The following is a 21,061-nucleotide window of genomic DNA, read 5'->3' as shown; positions in this document are numbered from 1 at the left end:
ACATAATTTCTCTACATACAGCTTTATTTCTGCTTCCTCTTTTCCACCCAATTGTAAAATTATTTCCAAATCTCATAGTACTGTATTTTGATTCGTCCAATTTTTCATGTCAGCTGCTATGATCAATGATTAGGAATCAATAATCAATTATTTGGCTTTTTGCATACATTTTTAACTCATCCATGTAGAGTAGATGGTTTATCTTGCCATGTTGGCTTGAGATTTGGTATCCCAGTTTTGTGTTTCATAGGATTATTGTCAGTTGAATTAATGTGATGTTGAACAGTAGTGGTGAAAGTGAGTCCCCCTAGAAGATTCCTCATCTGATGTTGACTTCACTAATGTTCTCTCCATTTGCTGTTAGAACTGTTTTCCATTTTTGCATATTTGCTTTCAAAAATGCACAGATATTTTTGCTGATTCCAAAGTGTTAATCCACAGGTGTTAATCCAACTGTGGGGTAAAAGAGTCAAATGCCTTTTTGTAATCAATCCATGCCATATTTAAATTCATTTTTCTTCATTTTACATTTTTTTAGTATTATTTTGTCAATGAGCAACTGATCTCTTGATTTTTTTTAAATTTCCTTTTTGTTTTACTGGAAATAATCAGTTTTCCATCATATAATTGAATACTGAATTTGCCAGTATTCTTGTAAAAACTTTTGAATGTTGTTGGCAAACAGATAGTTTGGTGATAGTTGCTTGGTTCTGTGCCTTTTTCTGGATCTTTCATAATCAAGTATGTTCAGCCAGCTGTTAACCCTTCTTTGCATGCTGCTTTTTGAAGCATTTTTTCAAATTGAGTGGCCATGCGATGATGGACATGGTCAGGTGTTTTAGCCAGTAGCCCTGCAATTTATCCAGGCCAGGTGCACTCCAGTTCTTGACCTTCTTTGCTTGTTGCAACAATGTCAGTTGTTATTATAATATTTTCCATTTTGTTTTGTGTTGTTTGTTGTTGAATATCTTTGATCCAGAAACCAGTTTTGATCCAGAAAGCTGTGGGTTTTCCCACAGTTCTTTCCAAAAGTTCAAAGCTTTTTCTTTACATGGGTGAACATTAGTTTGGACTTGATCTTCATCAAGGAATTGGTAGAAGAGGCGTTGGTTTGTTCGTTCTGAACTGGATATTTGTGATACTGTTTTATTCATCCTTCATATATTTTTTGCTGCTGTTATTAAACGCTATTACACGCTATTTTATTTCTTCCATGATTTTTTTGTTTTTTCCTCCAGGTTGTATTTTTTGTGCAATTTATTTTTCAGCTTTTTATTCTTTAGTTTTCCTTCTTTCAAGTATTTTAAATTGCTGACATCCTCTCATAGTTTTTTCTATTTTATTTTCAAGTCGAATTTTTTACCTTGGTGTTCCAGTGGGTTTCTTTTTTGGCATTTTATTCTGCAGTTATAATGGCGGCTGTGCTATATACATTAGTTGGTTGGTTTCATATAGTGTGCTGGATGGGATAGAAGTTTAAATGTTGTTCATGGCAGTTAAAAGATCTTTCACTGATTTGCTATGCATTTCGCAAATGGTAGGTAGTCTTTTTCTTTCTATGTTTTCTTCGATGTCTGCGGAGAGGGGCGGCATATAAATCCAATAAATTATTATTATTATTAAATTATTGTTTCAATCTTCACTTTCAGCATTTTTGCTAGATCACTTAGCTCCACATTTTCAAGTTGTTGCACAGGAGGATCTTCATTCTATATATTGGTTTCTTCCAACAAATTGATTTGTTCATACATTGGAGCAGTTTCTTCACCATTACTTGTTATTTTCTTTTTAGCCAATAGTATTTCTAGATGTTGCATTTCCACATTTGTGAAAACTTTATTATGGATGATAAAGTGTCTTTGATCCATTAATCTTTGTTCAGTTACATCACTTTCCAGGTGCTTTTCCTTCCTCGGTTGCATCATTCTTTTTTGAAATCCCGGGCTGTTGATTCTGCCTGGTAGTAATATTTGAATTCTTGATTTTCTTTGGTTGTCCAAGTTCTGCACTTTGGTTCCAGTCACTTTACAGTTGCATGCCCTGGTTCCCTGGCAGTAACAACTGAGCCCTGTAGCCCCTTTTCTGACAGATTTCCAGGGGCCTTAGCATCTGACAAGGTCCTTGTTGACCCAGGCGACAACCAACTCAATGTGGAATTTTCTTGATTTCTTCTCATCATTACTGAAGATAGGTGCCTTGGTGATGCAGTGGTTAGAGTGCAGTACTGCAAGCTGCTTCTGCTGACTACTGGCTGTAGTTCACCAGTTAACATTTCACCACCGGCTCAAGGTTGACTCAGCCTTCCATCCTTCCGAGGTGGGTAAAATGAGGACCCAGATTGTTGGAGGGCAATACAGTATATGCTGACTCTGTAAACTGCTTAGAGAGGACTGTAAAGCACTGTGAAGCGGTATATAAGTGCAATAAAGGTGCCTGCCTGGGTTGGTTCACAGTGGTTAAATCGCTACTGATCCAAAGACGGTAATCCCATGACTCTAGGAACCGCACAGGATAGCTGTCCAGGCCCAGCCATGGCAGCCTACTTGCTTATTTGGTGGCAGAAGGCAGGATCAGGGTTGCTGTTGTTGCTGTTGTTGTTGCTGTTGTTGTTGTTGTTGTTATTATTATTATTATTATTATTATTATTATTATTATTATAATATGCCACCATTCAAAAACAAAACAATAGAGCTGGAAGCAGGGGGTCCAGGGGGAAAGCATTTTGAAATTTCCTGATATTTCCCTGACATTTCCCTGTAAATTGCAATCTAGCTAAGGCGCAGTCGTAGATGACGTCATACCAAACGGCTAAGCCATGGAGAAATATCACTAGCTGAAGAAGCAAGTTGTTGCCACAGTTATGCTCAGTTTTGCTTGACTCTGCCAGGCAGCATGATCCATTTTTAAAAAACATGATTTTTCCCTGACTTTTAAACGTTTTAATAAAGTTTGGGTTTTTTCCCTGATTTATTCTGTTTTTTTCACGATTTTCCTGATAATTCCGATATTTTCCAAACCGCTGATTTCCCTGATAATGCCCTGATTTCCCTGTTTTCCAGGTTTGCTGGACATCCTGTGCAAAGGACCTCGAAGTTCTAGTTCAACTCCCTGCTCAAGTAGGAAACCCTGTATCATTTCAGACAAATGGTTGTCCAATCTCTTCTTTAAAAGGAAAAGGTTAAATTAAAAAAAAGAGCCCTGGAACTACTGCTGGATATTTGACATATCAAACTGGATTACTCAAAGGGTCGAATTCACTGGCAAGAGTTTTATACTCAAGGTTTTTCTTTCTTTAAAAAGTGGGGAAGATAAAATCGGGTGGGGTGGGAGGAATTCACATAAATGTTTCTTTTCATTAAGTTATTCAAATACTTGATTTGAGTCATGACATTTGATTTCAACTCTCAAGAAGGATCTGGTAATATGGCAGGATGTGTTGTCCTATGGACATCAGAGGAGTCAACAAGCAGAACTAGACAGAGAGATTTGTTGAGCTGATTGGCTGATGGAACGGTCTCCATTTTATTTGGAGAAAAAAACCAGAAGACAGCAAGGACACCTTGATGAAGGTGGTAGAATCCAAAAAGCCCAAAAAAGTTATTCTTCTGTCCTCCAGCCCAGAAATAAAACCTCTACTTGAAATAGTCTGTACATGTGTGTATATGTGTGGTTTGTTAAGCTAAAGCCACTGTATATATTAAATATCAGTACAGATAGAAAAAGAATGATTCTGTGCCTCTGAAAAATTCTTATCCCTTTTCTCATCCTGCAACAGGTAACTACAGTTTTGCACAGTGCCATTAAATTCATTGACCTTTGGAAACAAGGCAATGGAATGAGGACTGTTATTGTACAAGCAGGAAAGGAACCAGACCGGGTGAGAGATTCCATGAAACAACCAGCCTAGACAGAAATGATCAACAAGAGGTTTTGAGATTGTCTCATTTGGAGCAGGGATGCTGGTGGATGCAATGATATAGTTCTTCTTGCTATTGCTATGAAGTCAGAATTCTGCCTATTGAAGCCTTAGAATCCCCCCAAAGTTATGACTGCACTGATTTTTTAAATTTTTTAAAATTGATTATAACATATAACAGAACATACAAACAAAAATGTACATACATAAAAAGAGCAAGTCAGTAATTTATAATCCTTTTTTTGTCAGAAGTTCCTGTTGGAAGTATTTACAAAATTGTTGTCTGTAGCTTATGCATTTATATACAATTCTTTTCTATTTTACAGTAAACATTTCTTTTACTTTTGAAAATTCATTCGGTACACATTTCTTATGTTACATATATAGTTACTCCAATTTTGGCTATATGTATTTGTAAATTTGTAAAATTTATCCCATATTTTGTAATACTCTGAGTCCTCTTGCCCTTTCATATATACTGAATTGCTTTTTTAATGTGACAGAGGTAATTATTAAACACATAGCTGAAATAATCATGCAACTTACATTTAATACACTAATTAAATATAGAAATCAGTTACATGAGGTGAACTTTAGCCATTACCTTGATTCCACCCACAATTTCTTGAGTACAGACTACAATTGAGTCCAAAATTTCTGTTTCTAAATAAGACGGTTGTTAAGTGAACTTTGTCCCATTTCACAACCTTGCCACGAGTTGTGAAATGAAACACTGCAGCTCTTATGTTAGTAACACGGTTGTTAAGTGAATCTGACTTTTTTGTTGACTTTGTCAGAAGATCGCAAAAGGTAATTGACATGACCCCAGGATGCTACAAGGGTCATAAATATGAGCCAGTTGCCAAGTATCCAAAATTTGATCACATCACCATAGGGGATACTGCAATGGTCATAAGTGACTCAAATGGTCATAAGTCAATTTTTCAGTATTGTTGTAACTTCAGTCACTAAATGAAGTGTTGTAAACCAAGGACTACCTGTATATTCTTCAAAGTGTCATTGAAAGTCCCAGTGCAAACCTCAATCAGACCCTTCAAAATTTGCTCATCTGGCTCTAACCCAGTGCTTCATAACTATTTTCTGTTACACCCCCCCCCCCCCCCCACGGAAGAACATTTCACGACATCCCCTCCCAGCTCTCCGATCTGGGCCCCAATGGAATTTTACTGTTAATATTTATTATTTTACTTATTATAAACTGCAAGCAAACTATTGGCTGGGGAAAGCTGCTCTATCCACTTACCTATAAGCCGCTCTGAGGATTGGGATTGGGTGGCATAGAAGTCAAATTAATTAAATTTAATTAAATTACCTGGGAGTAAGTCGCACGGAACTTGATGGAGCCTCTTTTCAGTTAGGCAGGCATACGCTACTGTAGTTAGGGCCCTCTTTTGACACGGGGCCAGGCAAGCTTAATTAAGCCGATGTTTTGGGGTCGTTGGCCTGGCCCATATGCACGGCCTCCGCTGGGCACTCACAGTAAATGGTGTATGTTCTGTTGGGCTCTCTGGTAGACTCCTCCCGAAAATTCACAGGTACCAATTTCAGACACACACACGTTTGAAAATTCAAAACAATGTTCTTTATAATGAAAATTCACTTAAACTAAGTCCTCTTTTGGTATAGCAAAGAGCACTTGTCTCCAAACAAACTGATAATTGGTACAAGTCCCTTATCAGTTCTGTGATACTTAGCTTGCAGCTGTGAGGCAATTCACAGTCCTTCTTCTTTCACAAAGTGAAACACATTTTGCTCTGGTTTAGTTTCAAAGCGGGGAAAAATCAGCACACAAAAGGTCAAACGCAGCAAAGCAGGCCCGAAACACAACGATCAGATAATCCTCCTCAATGGCCAAACCCACAGGCTGCTCTTTATAGCAGCCTCACTAATTACCACAGCCCCACCCAACCACAGGTGGCCTCATTTTCTTTGATAATAATCTCTCAGTTGTTGTTGCCTATGCATCGCTCTCCGCATGCGTGGCTGTATCATTAACTCTTGTTCTGAATCCAAGGAGGAGCTGGATAATTGATCTCCTTCTGAGCTGTCTGCCACACTCTCTTCCTCCCTGTCTCCTCATGTCTTCTTGGTCAGAGGAGCCTTCATCAGCAGATTCCACCGGGGGCAAAACAGGCCTGCAGCATGTGGATGTCTCCCCCACATCCACAGTCCTTGGGGCAGGAGCTGGGCCAGAACTAACCACAACAGTGTAGAAGAAGCCATTTGAAGCCCAACTGCAGAGGATTCTTCTCCTCGTCAAGCAGCAGGTTCACCACGCCTTTCAGGGATACCCTGGCGCCCACTGAGAACAATAACCCATGAATCTGCCCTGCCCGTCCTCCTTCTCTTCCGGGCTCAAAGCAGCGTGCAACTGGGAAAACACTCCCCATCCAGGGGAATCAATCAAGAGGGACCATGCATGTTCCCCGGGGTGACACACATCCCCCTGGCATCGGTCCGTGCCCCCCCAGGGGGTCTGCCTCACTATTTGAGAAGCACTGCCCTAACCACACCTGATCTGCTACTAGTCTTTGTAATCTACGTAACTGACTGAAGACTCAACATGCATTAAAAGGAATGTCATCACTGTTCTGGATGACCTGAACTGCTTTGGATGGAATAGCTGCTCAATCGCTAAATGTGCTATGCTGCTGTATTTACAGAAATCAACAAAAAGTTGTTTTAACTTTTGAACCAGTATGGTTATGATGCCTTGTTTCGCTGGGATGAAACAGGCAGCAGCGACAGCTGCTAAATCTTCCAAATGTATTATTTAATGGAACTATGTTATGCTGACATCTGAGACTAAAAAGATAATTTATAACCAGGAACATTCTGACTTTAATTCTTGAAAATAAAAGAGGATACTCTTCAGCTGGAACAAACCCTAGAGCTCTGACACTAAATATGGGGAAGTGATTATACAGGCAAAGCAAGGATAGAGAAAGGAACTATGCTTAGACCAAGTGATGATCAGGAAATCACATGAGGCTCATGAGGAATTAGATATAGTAGTTTATAGAATTAAATAATTTCCAATACTTGATGAACCCAGCAAGAATAGGAAATTCTTAGCCTATCCACCCTTTTCTAGTGTGCTGCCTTCAAAAGTTCTGGAATTATAATTCTCAAAGGCTGAGCAGGGTTTGGGAGCTGAAGTTCTCACACATCTGCTGGAATTGACAGAACATTTAAGCGCATTATCCATTCTCCTTGCTTCTGCTGATAGCACTTCATTCGTGCACATCTGCTACTATACTCAGAATTAAATGTGGCATGGATGGAGCCCACCATAATTGTAGTATTATAATATTGCATTCACCTTTAGCACAATGTGAGAAAGTCATTGTCTCATAAAAAACAATCCGAGTGTGATATATTTACGCTTAAAGTGGCATGAGTGGCTCAGCTAAAACTTCAAAAGAAACAATACAATATCTACTTTGCAGCATCCTTTGGATATAGGAGGTGCTCCTGTTGCTCCAAGGAGAACTGGCTGCTCTCCCATATAGTGATCAGGGAGAAATACAATGGGTTATGTTATAGGGCTGATAAAAGTCAAATATTATCATTATAGCCTCACATTGAGGGGGAGGGGGGAGAAAAATTTAACAACAGAAGTTGGAAGAGAACAGGAATGAAAATAAAAATTCCACCCATAAACCCAATTGTTCCCCCTGGACATTTTTATTCATTCTTGCCTTTGAATTATTCTGTTAGTAGAAGAAGAGCTCATAAGAGAGTTTATTGCTGGGAATTTTGGTCAACATGCAGAAAGTATACACCCCATTGTGGGCAGAAATTTACAATCTCAAGGAGTATGGCAGCCACAGTGATGTTTTAGGATGCTTTATACTCACAAATGGCATCACACCTTCAGAAATGAATAACCAAGTACTGTATTGATAATACAGGTAGTCCTCAACTGAGCCCAAAATTTGCCTTGCTAAGTCAGATAGTTCTTAAGTTAGTTTTGCATCATTTTACAAGTTTTCTTGCCACAATTGTTAAGTGAGTCACTGCTTTGTTTATTATAGAGCCTGTCATCTGCACCTCTTTAACTGTCTGGTTTGGTTTTGCAACCCAAGAAAACAGATAGAGACTTCAGAGGATAATCAGAACTGCAGAAAATACAATTACTGCCAACCTGCCTTCTATTGAGGACCTGTATACTGTACGAGTCAAAAGAGGGCTGTGAAAATATTTACTGACCGTTCACATCCTGGACATCAACTGTTTCAACCCCTACCCTCAAAATGACACTATAGAGCACTGCACGCCAAGACAACTAGACACAAGAACATTTTTTTCTGGAATGCCATCACAGCTACAGAAATCATTCCCTCACCACTGTCAAACTATTCACTAAGGCTGCATTACTATTACTATTGTTATTATTTCTATCACCCATCTCCTCCCATTTATGACTGTATGATTATAACTTGTTGCTTGTATCCATACGATTTATATTAATATTGTTTCCTGATTGCTTATTTGTACCCTATGACAATCATTAAGTATTGTACCTCATGATTCTTGACCAATGTATCTTTTCTTTTATGTACACTGAGAGCATATGCACCAAAGACAAATTCCTTGTGTGTCCAATCACACTTGGCCAATAAAGAATTTTATTTTATTCTATTCTATTCTATTCTTTAAAATAACTCCAGTTAAGGATAGAGGGAGCACATGGAAGATATATAGAATGGAGCAGGGCTCAATCAGTGGTACAAAACTGATACTTAGCTACCATAGACCAACATGTCAAGTTAGTAACATGATTGTTAAGTGATTCTGGCTTCTCCATTGACTTTGTCACAAGATCACAAAAGGTTATCGTATTAGCCTGGGACACTACAATTATAAATATGAATCACATACCAAATATGAATTTTGATCACATGTTCATGGGGATGTTGCAATGGTCATAAATCACTTTTTTCACCGCGTTGTAATTTCAAATGACCACTAAACAAATGGTTGTACAAATGGTTATTTACAAGAACTACAATAATTATTTGTAAACCAAAATGGCACTCTTAAATGAATGCAGTAATCTGAGAATTCATTTTTTAAAATAAAGTTGGAAAAGAGCTAATGAGGAACGCGTGTAGAGGGAGGCAGTATTCTATTATGACAATCACATCACTATTTCAATGGCAGTAATAGTAAGGATATATTGGGAAGTAAAGAGTGACATTCTTGCAGGCATCAGTCACTCAACTAGTCTTTGTTCCAAAGGTTTTCCTCCCTGTAACTTGTTTCCTCCACAGAATCATAAAGCTGAATGAGACCATTTGAGCCGAGGAGCTATCACTTGCTGCAGAAATCCAATTAAAGCATGTCCAATAGATGGTTTTCTGGTGTCCATTGGAAATATATCTGGTAAAGGGGGAAAGTACTCTATTTGGACCGGGAGTCACTGCTCACAATCACGCATGCCCTCATCACCTTGAGGCTCGACTACTGTAACGCTCTCTACATGGGGCTACCTTTGAAAAGTGTTCGGAAACTTCAGATCGTGCAGAATGCAGCTGAGAGAGCAATCATGGGCTTTCCCAAATATGCCCATGTTACACCAACACTCCGCAGTCTGCATTGGTTGCCAATCAGTTTCCGGTCACAATTCAAAGTGTTGGTTATGACCTATAAAGCCCTTCATGGCACCGGACCAGATTACCTCAGGGACCGCCTTCTGCTGCACAAATCCCAGCGACCAGTTAGGTCCCACAGAGTGGGTCTTCTCCGGGTCCCGTCAACAAAACAATGTCGCTTGGTGGGACCCAGAGGAAGAGCCTTCTCTGTGGTGGCTCCGGCCCTCTGGAACCAACTCCCCCCAGAGATTAAAATTGCCCCCACCCTCCTTGCCTTTTGAAAGCTGCTTAAAACCACCTCTGCCGCCAGGCATGGGGGAACTGAGATACACTTCCCCCTAGGCCTTTACAATTTTATGCATGGTATGTCTGTGTGTATGATTGGTTTTTATATAATGGTTTTTAACTGTTTTTAGTATTGGATTTTGTTATATATTGTTTTATTGCTGTTGTTAGCCACCCAAGTCTGCGGAGAGGGGCGGCATACAAATCCAATAAATAAATAAAAGTAAGGACTATGTTAGTTTCTTATTAAATCAACATTTGTCTTTCTATAATAAGAAACCATAATTTAGTGTCCTGACTCTGGAATAGTGGAAAATAGATCTTGATAACCTGAGTAATATTCTTCCAGTTATGGAATGGAATGAAATAGAAAATAAAATAAAAGTTAGAAGGGACCTTGGAGATCTTCTAGTCCAACCTCCTAATTTGAGGAGGGCTTTCACATACCATCTTAATCTTCTCAAGGCTGACCATTCCCAATTCCCCTTTTCTCCCTTTGAGGAATTACTCTTCTTTGACTCTGTTACGTTTGGTCTGAATCCTTCTTAAAATGTAGTACCATCTATGAATCCAATACCTAAGTGAAATTATTATATCCTATAATTTGGAAACTATATTTGTTAATACAGGTTGCTGTTCATCTTTTGTATTTTTCTCAGCCACATCATACTGCTGACACATATTAAATTTGAGATCAGCTATTATTACAAGATTACAAGTGTTATTAAACAAAGCAAGTCTCCCTTGTCCTGTACAACTTAATTCTGATTAATTTTGAAGAACTTCCACATACATTTATCATATAATAAGTCTGCTGCTCTGTATGGCATCATCAAATTGATGGTTAGCATGGGTATCCATCATCAGCCTTCCAAAAAAAAAAGCCCAACAGTATAAACAGTCAACTCTGTTCTAAAAACATTGTAGTCCTGCTTTTGCCTTTTGTTCTATAGAAACCTGTTTTGTTGTTTATTATTTTTATAGCATTTTTTGGAGGTAGAGGCTAGGCTCTCAGGAGAAAAAAACCAGTATAAAATTAAGTATTAATAACAAATAACACAACAAAGCTAACACTTCTGTTTCTATTCCCAGACAGAATTGAACTAAGATATTTCCTTCATGTATCTCCCAATCCATTAGCATACTGCAGCAAGTGCAACCTGAGGCTGAGAAAACGATCAAAGAATGTTTCAAGGTCATCTAGAAAAACAGCTTCTGTGCTTTCCTTGCAGTCTGAAGGCTTTCAAGAGCTAATAGTAGCAAATTCTTTGTTGTTGTTGAAGGTTTTTTTAAAAGCAAAAGCAGCATGAAGGTGAAGAGGATGTCTTTCAACATGAGACACTGATCTAAAGAGCACTCTGCCACATTCACATTTTCCAAAATATATACCTATTTGCATCACAAGCCATCTTCCAGCTTCTCCCAATCTCTGTTTTCCTGCCCCAAAAGATAAATGCAGCACGTTCTCACCTCTAGATGGATATTTATCACCACTGATCTTCCAATCCGAAACAGTTTTGAATTCGGAGGACAGCTGCTCTGGAAGCAATGAAAGGAAAAGAGCCTTTGCTGTGTACTTCACAAACCGGTAACCTTGACAAAGTGGAGTCAGATATTCTGGTCCAGGTAGTAAACATCAAGGAAAACACAAATCAGGGTTCCCGTCCCTGCTTGACCTGATATTCAAACACATTCTAATCTTGTTTTGACTCAGCTAAAAGACTCATTCAAAACGTATATAGGAGAAAAACACAAACCAACTTACATGCAAAAGTCCACTTTTTAATCAATATTAAAATGTGTGTGATCAGGCCGACTTATCAAAGTTCCTTTGGACCTTACTCTACGTACAGTTATAGGCTCCCTATCAGAAACATGCTACGCCTAGCAGTATAATTCTTCCCTTTGCTGGCACCCTGCATTGTCCAGAGCAGCATGCCAATTTGTCACAGAGAACTGGACAGCATACAAGTTGGGGGGAAAAAACCCATCACTATCAACTGGTATTCAGAGCACTGTGTACAAGTTTTGGTATGGCAGCAGAGAATACCTTTTAAAGCCAAGAATGGGAGTGGGGATTTTGCAATATTTCCTTACTAAAGGTCAAGAACAAATCAAAAGTGCTCCTCATGGCCACCACTGATTTATTGGTTTCTTCCCAAGCTATTGCATTTTAACACCCATCATCCTGACTCAATCTGGCTAATAGAATAGAATAGAATAGAATAGAACAGAATAGGATTCTTTATTGGCCAAGTATGTATTGGACACAAGGAATTTGTCTTTGGTGCATATGCTCTAACTGTACATAAAAGAAAATATACATTTGTCAAGAATCATGAGGTACAACACTTAATGATTGTCATAGGGGTCAAATAAGGAATGAAGAAATAATATTAATAAAAATCTTAAGGATACAAGCAGCAAGTAACAGTCATACAGTCATAAGTGGGAGGAAATGGGTGATAGGAATGATGAGAAAAAACTAGTAGTAATAGTGTAGACTTAGTAAATAGTTTGACAGTATTGAGGAAATTATTTGTTTAGTAGAGTGATGGCGTTCGACAAAAAACTGTTTTTGTTTCTACTTGTCTTGGTGTGCAGTGCTTTGTAGCACTGCATTATTACATTATTATTATTATTATTATTATTATTCAACAATATAACACAGCAACTTGCCACAGTCCTTAACTTCAGTGAGTAACTCGGTCGTTAAGCGAATCCGGCTTTTCCCCATTGACTTTGTTTGTCAGAAAGGTTGCAAAAAGGTGACCACATGACCTCAGGGCAATTGCAGCTGTCATAAAATATAAACCCAATTGCCAAACCTCTGAATCTGGATCGGGTCACGGGGGGGGGGGTTGTTGCTGCAATGGTCATTAAGCGTGAAAAAAAACCCCCAAACGGTCATTTGTAACTTCTGCCGCTGGTGCCAAAGCACGTGCAGCCCAGTCGGGCCTGTCTCAGGCGGCAGATGACTCCCCCAGAGGGAATGACGTGTGCCAAGTGCAAACACATTAGCAGGAAGCCAATTCCTCAGCAACTTAAGCTCCACCTTGAAACTGGCCCTCATGAGGGACAAATGACAGCAGCTGTTGCTGCCGCTCAGCGAAAAAGTGGCAGTCACCCCCCCACACCAGCCGCCCTTGCAACCAGAACCGAACCGAGCCTGTGATAAAGAGAGGCCGAAGGCTCTAAGGATTTAAAAGTACTTCAGACGCGATCCTTTTCCCTCCCCCGCCAAGAAAGACAGACCGACGGACGGAAGCCGGGTTGCTCGCTTCCTTACATGTGGCTGCTGCAAGGTCTTCCTCTCCCGGATATCCACCGCTGAGCGCCGGCGTTCGCTTTTTCCTTCACCGCTTTCTTCTAGGAGACTCCCGGCTGCCCGCCAGGGATTTTGTGGCATCCGAGGGCGATCACCAGGTCCTAGTGCTCTCTCAGGAGACCGGCGCTCCCCTCACCATCACCCAAGGCGGGAATCGGCGCCAGGACATTCATGGACTTGAGGGCGGGAGTGTTCCCTGAGCACGTGCAGATTGCCCTTTCCATTCAGCCCCGTCGTCTAGGGCTTCCTGTGCGCCTTTTAAAAAATAATAATAATGTTCATTTATTTATTTTATTTGTTTATTTATTTTATTATTTGTTTGTTTGTTTGTTTATTTAACCTGTAAAGCAAGTATAGAATTATATACTGCTCAAAACTGAATAAATAAAAGGAACACTTAAACAACACAATATAACTCCAAGTAAATCAAACTTCTGTGAAATCAAACTGTCCACTTAGGAAGCAACACTAACTGACCATCAGTTTCACATGCTGTTGTGCGCATTCGGCTTTTTGCAGAACAAAGTATTCCATGAGAATATTTCTCTTTTTTTAATTCTAAAAATAGTTTTTATTTGAGATAATAATAATAATAATAATAATAATAATAATAATAATAATAATAATAATAATAATAATAATAATTTATTAGATTTGTATGCCGCCCCTCTCCGTGGACTCGGAGATATTTACACATATATTGCAGAAAAAACAATTGCTGCCAATCTGCCTTCCATTGAGGACCTGTATACTGCACGAGTCAAAAAGAGGGCGGGTAAAATATTTACTGACCCCTCACATCCTGGACACAAATTGTTTCAACTCCTACCCTCAAAACGTCGCTACAGAGCACTGCACACCAAGACAACTAGACACAAGAACAGTTTTTTCCCGAACGCCATTACTCTACTAAAATAATTCCCTCAACACTGTCAGACTTTCTACTAAATCTGCACTTCTATTCTACTAGTTTTTCTCATCATTCCTATCACCCATTTCCTCCCATGTTGACTGTATGACTATAACTTGTTGCGTATATCCTAAGATTTTTATTAATATTGCTTCTTCATTGCTTATTTGACCCCTATGACAATCATTAAGTGTTGTACCACATGATTCTTGACAAATGTATATTTTATTTTATGTACGTTGAGAGCATATGCACCAAGACAAATTCCTTATGTGTCCAATCACACTTGGCCAATAAAATTCTATTCTATTCTATTCTATTCTATATGACATACAAGACTACATAACCCCATCCCTCCCCGGCTTTCTCCCCTATTCTCCATGAGAATATTTCATTCATTCAGATCTAGGATGTGTTCTTTGAGTGTTTCCTTTATTTTTTGGAGCAGTGTAGTTTGTATTAACAAAGTATAAAGAGGGGATAAAAAGGATAATAGGACAGCAGGACAGGGATGGTAGGCACAATAGTGCACTTATGTATGCTTCTTACAGACCTCTTAGAAAAGAGGAGAGGCCAACAGTAGATAATTTAAGGGTGAAGATTTTGGGGTTAGGCTTGAAAAGCAGGAGCGAACAACTTAAAAGCCGTGCATGTATTTTGGACTGCAGCGCCCATAATGGCTTTCTGTTTATAGCTGCACTTTTAAAAAAACAAAGAAGCACCAAAGATTTATTCTGGCATAAATGAGGATTTTTAATCTTTAAGAGTGGCAGGACGATTTTTACAGTTTTATCATTTGGGCACCAGAACGAAATATGCTGACAGCATCTATGATATAACAGAAACAAACAGCTTAAAAATTAACATTGTGCCATGAACTTTCTAATAAATTAGCCAATAAATTAAAGGGTCCACCCCCCCTAAGTTTCTTGTGTTCTGTATTCTGGTCCAGTCAGTATTGAGGAAACTGGCTCCGAGAGGAATGGAAATATGCTTTGAATCCAGCAACAGGTGGATATGTTCTTTATGCCAAATGCTACCAGTAGGTGAACACTAAGCTGTCCCTAAAATAAAATTGGTTTTTCCCTGCACCACTTTGATAATGCAAAAGTTGTTCAAAGAGGCAGGTTAGTATTTTTTGACTATTGATATTGGAGGAGAATCTTAGCTATCTATACCAGTGTTCCCCAACCTTGGCAAGTTGAAGATATTTGGACTTCAACTCCCAGAATTCCTCAGCCAGCGAATTCTGGGAGTTGAAGTCTAAATATCTTCAACTTGCCAAGGTTGGGAAACACTGATCTATGCTATAGATAGCAAAGAAAACAAACAAATGGATCACTTGACAAGTCAACCTAGAGTTCTCCTGTGGTATACAAATGATGAGCCTCACATATTTTGGATTTTGTTTTCTTGAGAAGTTTACAATGCTGGAAAGGGAGAAAGAAAAAAAACAGCATGAAGGTATATCTGTTCAAATACGATGGTACACCACGAAGGACCAAACCTGAAGGGCCAGGTCAGGGAATTATCATTCTGGAGAAGATCTGGCAATACCTATGTTCAGAGGCAGCTTCTATCTCAGATAATTAATTAGAGAAATGCTAGCAGCAAACTCTGATAGAAGACGCCAATCTCCCTTCTTGCTATATTCTAGGATTTTAGTTTCTATCTGGGTAAAAATAGCTTGCTAAGATTGTTGACCTCTCAGTTTTTAGGAACAGAAAATAACATTTTAAGGTTTCCTGATTAAAAGGAACTTGATTCTGGAGGTTAGAGGTTAGTTCTTGTTCCTTTTTTGCCTACTGAAAGATTTTCTGCCTACAAATCAGTTTCACACAATAGTTGATAACATCCATTTATTTTGGCTGTCTCACTCTTCCTGCTAAATAGGCTTATTAATAGATGGCTGTGAATGTACAGTGCCAATATTACCGCAAAAATATTGTACTATTTTATTATGTCTGTAGTGAGCAAACATTTTTGGACATGAGTTTTCAACACTAGTGGCAGGCAAAAACGGAACATGAGCCAAGAGCTTTGAATGATACTACTAAATTTACAAAGTACCAGGCCTTAGGTTTTGAAAGACTTTTTCCTTAATTCCTGCTATTTGGAAACAGGTTGTGGGGAAGTAAAGGCAGTTTGAATAATTTTTTGATTATATTAAATACTCACTTTAGCAAAGATTACCTAGGATAATAAGCTATCCCTAATTAGCTTGAAAGGTTTGGAGTTTGGGTTTGATTGCTGCATCTGCTCTGTTGATTCTCTGGGCGAAAAATAGCCCTATGCATCTTCTGTATTCTTGGTTGCTGAATCTGGAGGTACCAAGAATTGGATCAGTGGCTTTCTCCTGCACATATTGAGATACAATTTGTTCACTCTTTAAAAGTTCATGAACTTTATGTCTCACCACTATAATTCTTGTGTACAGAGATCTAAAATGCAATCTGTGCTTTGACTAAATCCAAGTAATAAGTAGATGCTAGCAAAATAAACAACATACAAAACATGTGCTGTGCTATATCTTTATGAATCAACATCCACAGTCCTTATAGGAAAAGGAATGTGAAGTTTTGTATTTGTAACAAGTGGCATATGCTATAACAACAGTGACAGTCCTTATAGGAAAAGGAATGTGAAGTTTTGTATTTGTAACAAGTGGCATATGCTATAACAACAGTGACTTCAACCAAATGTTTTCTGTACCTTTTAATCAATCCTGAACATTAGCTTGGAGCATTTGGCCCAATCATCTTTACTGAACTGCTTCAGTGCGTTGATATTTTTGGATGAACTTCAGACCTTACCACAATATTTCATTTGAATTAAAAGGAGGGCTTGGATTCAGACACTTCAAATCAAAAGATTCTTGTGCTTCAGCCAATTTCTTGTAAATCTACTTGTGTGTCTAAAATCATTATCACACTATCTGACTCATACTCATATCAGTTTTAGATAACTGACAAAACTGCCAATTTTCCAAACTATTGCAGAAGTTACTCTCGCTAAATGATTGCACTGCTCCCACTGCCATGCTACAAAGCTGGATTATCTAAGTGGTCTATATCAAACCTGAGAAACAGCAATGTGCTTTTGTGAAAGGCTGTGGTTTCTTCCCTTTTGCCTTTCTTGCATGCCACTCTTGTTCAGTATATTTCTTATAATGGACCCATAAAAACTAACATCAACAATACAAGACTAGTATAGATCCTCTGCTATTTCTCTGAATTTCTTTGCTCCCTCCTGAAATGTTACGAAGAGCAGAATCAAATGGTAGCAATTAACATTTTTTTAAATAGAGGAGGGTTCCTCAAATCTATATGTGATTGTCATCTCATTGATTAAGTGATTCAGTTTAAGAAAGCCAAACCCATTATGGGACCAGATTACTTATGGGTCCGCCTTCTGCCGCATGAATCCCAGCGTCTGGTTAGGTCCCAGAGTCGTCCTTCTCCATGTCCCATCAACTAGACAATGTCACTTGCCAGGTCCCAGGGTAAGAGCCTTCTCTGTGGGGGGGCCGGCCCTCTAGAATCATTTCCCCCCAGAGATTCGCACTGCCCCCACCCTCCTTGCCTTTCATAAGAATCTGAAAATTTCTTTATGCCGCCAGGCTTAGGGCCACTAGACCCCAGCCTCTGCCCAGTAAATGTGTAGGATGTTTACAGTGTGCATTTGAATGAATTATTTTTAAATGTTTAATTTTTTCTATAATTTTAAACTATTTATGTTAATTGGATTTACATGTACTGTATTTTATATATTGTGTTTTTTATTGATATGTTGTGAGCCGCCCCAAATCCACGTAGAGGGGTGACATACAAATCCAATCAGTCAATCGATGAATCAATAAATAGATAAATCAATAAATCCAATAAATTATTGTAAGAGCTTTTTATACTTTTTACAACGAACGAAAGTTGACAGTGAAAAGTATGTTCAATAACACAATAACATATATTGTTGGTTGCTGTTTATTCAGAATCTTTTTTATTAAATGGACTTAAATAAAACACTGATCTTCTAGTTCTAATTGCTAATAAAGTTTTGTGTCTATGTGTGATCCAGTATTGATACCTGCCAATTGCCCCGGCTTATTCCTGCAGTTTTCTTGGCAAAATTTCAGAAGTGGTTTATCATTGTCTTCTTAGGGCTTAGAGCAGGGCTGTCAAACTCGTGCCCCACAGGCTGGATACATCACAGGCTGGCCACGCCCATGCCCAGTTTAGCAAAGGGGGGGAAAGTCCTGATACATCACAATACGCCACCATGACAACGCAAATTTGACACCCCTGGCGCAAGAACATTTAGCTGGTTTCATGTTCAAGACAGGATTGGAATTCAGTCTCTTGTGTTCTATCCTGTTTCTTGTGTTCTAACTACTACCGTATACTGAAGTGAGTCTAATGTAGAATTGTGGAGAATTTAAAGAGTTCACAGGTTTTCTGTCATGCTCTTTGAGGGAATAAAACCTTGCAGTGTCTCTATATTTCTAAAGTCAACCACGATGGTGGCAAAAGTCGTAAAACCATACAACCACATTCATTCGTGTTAGTGATGCTAACGGCCAGAGCAGAGGGTTTAAGAGCCCCATGGCCCATAGTGTATAAATGTGGTTTATCTTTATATTGGCTGATTTGTCTTAATACCAAGCTTCCAGGAATTCTTTAGTATTTTTGCATTTAATTTGATCTAGGATGCTCACAATGTTTCAGTTGAAACTCAGTTGTGTCAGTCCCTGTGTTGAGATTTAAGGCATGTCCATGGTGTCTTATGACTTGTAGTTGATATTCTTGGATGTGCTAGATAGTTTTCTGCCTGACTTTTCCACACAGTGACTGTTACAGTCCTTACACTGCAGGTGACTATTTTTCCTTCTTGGGCTATTGGGTGTTTGGTTTATTTAAATCTTAACATTTAAGGTTTTGCAGGGCTTTAGCTTTGTGTGCCATGGTGATGAGATGGGGTTGTAAGTCTGTTGTTTGTTTCGGAGATGTTTTTGGTGTAGGGCAGTGCTATTCTCTTCACATCTTGTGTCAAGTTGTATTGTAATGGATTGAGTGGTCAGATACTTTTTGATAAAATTACATGAGTCTGAATGCAAAATGTTGGAAAGGCAATCTATTTCCTTTTTTTTTTTTTGGGTGTTCTGGATTGCTGCAGAAAGTTTGTATTAATTTGAACAAGGTACAGACTGCATGGGGTTGTATATGTGGAAGTGCTAGAATTTATAGTCTCATTTGCATATGGAAGCAGATGGCAATGAGCTACATATAGCAAAAATCCAGACTGCACCAGAATGATTTTCCCCCTAGCCATCCTAGCACTGCGATCATGGTTTTGTACATACAAGAAACCTGTAACACTTCTGTATTGCCTCTTTATGGGCAAAAGAGCAGCTTGTAGACAGAAATTTACAGTGGTACCTCTACTTACAAACCTAATTCGTTCCATGACTAAGTTCTTAAGTAGAAAAGTTTGTAAGAAGAAACAATTTTTCCCATAGGAATCAATGTAAAATCAAATAATGTGTGCGATTGGGGAAACCACAGGGAGGGTGGAGGCCCCATTTCCTCCCAGGAGATTCCTAGAGAGGCCCCACGGAGGAGTCTCCCTGCCTTTTCCGGTCCTGTTTCCTCTCAGGAGTTTCCTAGAGAGGCCCCACAGAGGCTTTTCCCCACCTTTTCCGGCCCTGTTTCTTCCCAGGGGATTCCTAGAGAGGCCGCATGGAGGCTTCTCCCTGCCTTTTCCAATTACAGTTTCGTAGGCTCGGGTTTGTAAGTGGAAAATAATTCTTGAGAAGAGGCAAAAAACTTTTGAACACCCAGTTCTTATCTAGAAAGGTTCGTAAGTAGAGGCATTCTTAGGTAGAGGTACCACTGTACTATGTCATCCCCAAACCCCCAACACTTTACCCTTAGATTATCCACGGTGGACCTATCCAGATTCCTAAGAGGTCAGTAAGGGGCGAGTACAAGTGCACTAGAGTGCCTTCCGTCCCCTGTCCTATTGCTCTCCTATATCTCCTATACCTTTCTTCTATTCCTATATCTCTTCTTCTCTTCTTTCACTGATATGTTTTATTCCTATATCTTCTCTTCTATTCTTTCTTAGATATATTTTACTATGAGTATCTCCTCTATAACCTTCATCACGTATTTACTGTGTGTGTGTGTGTGTGTGTATATATATATACCCACCCACTAAAACCCTCATTGTGTATTGGACAAAATAAATATAAATAAATAAATAACTGAGCAGCTCATTCTGTATTTAATACTAGGAAGAATTCAAATAATCTTTTGGCAAAAAGGCCAAGTTAAAACTCCTTACCTGCTCGGATGCCAGCCTTCCAGACTGAGCTGCACCCAGTTCTCCAGTAATTCTATTTCCAGGGCCAATTTTAGTATCTATACAGCATGCCTCTGACAAACATTTCACAGCCTTTTTATCTTGGGAGAGCAGCTGAGCAAGATGTCACTGCCAACATAAGTAAATGAGCCTGGCATGGTTGCTCAAGGCTTGTTGATCTGAGCTTTTCATAATTTTCACACATTGTTCCATCTGCCTTAATTCATCAATCTTAGCAATTTATATGCTATTTCCACTGTTCTAAAAAAATTGACTCATTGGCAGCATTAATTCATCAGTTGGTTTAGCCATGGGTGTAGTAAACAAATCACAATGGTTGAGTTCATCCAACAGTTGTAACCTAACCATTTAATACATGGTGTGACCCAATTCAGTTGGTACTATGTATGTATGTGTGTATGCAGCTGTAGTAAATTCTGAGCTCAGTTACTTCAGTTCTATTGCATGCGGGTTGCCCAGAAGGTAATGCACTACATTTTTTTTCTCAGCCTACAATAGTGGTATGAATGCAAAACTTTAGATGTACATTATTTGAATTGTCAGGAGTGTGTGTGTAAATTTTGTGTTTCTTCAGATAGATAGCGTAGCTGCAGCGGTGTTTCAAAATAGCATCTGTAAGTGATATA

At 38.9% G+C, this 21,061-nt stretch overlaps 1 protein-coding gene across 2 annotated transcripts in view; it reads right to left on the bottom strand.

The window, feature by feature from the left end:
• Positions 1-20,441, bottom strand: part of SLC29A1 (solute carrier family 29 member 1 (Augustine blood group)) — a 115,710-nt gene extending 95,269 nt beyond the window's left edge. The window contains exons 1-2 of one of the 2 annotated variants that reach the window (XM_070734228.1): positions 20,397-20,441; positions 13,109-13,402 (exon numbers count right to left, since the gene is read on the bottom strand). The gene's annotated coding sequence lies outside the window, so the exon portion shown is untranslated. Of the gene's footprint in view, positions 1-13,108; positions 13,403-20,396 lie in introns of those variants that run through there. The other variant, XM_070734227.1, reaches the window with a different exon arrangement.
• Between the last annotated feature and the right edge of the window lie 620 nt (positions 20,442-21,061).

The sequence above is a fragment of the Erythrolamprus reginae genome, chromosome 1 (assembly GCF_031021105.1).
Source record: "Erythrolamprus reginae isolate rEryReg1 chromosome 1, rEryReg1.hap1, whole genome shotgun sequence".
Lineage (NCBI taxonomy): Eukaryota > Metazoa > Chordata > Lepidosauria > Squamata > Dipsadidae > Erythrolamprus > Erythrolamprus reginae.
The sequence above is the reverse complement of the archived record's forward strand: the minus strand, read 5'-3'. Positions and strand labels throughout refer to the sequence as shown.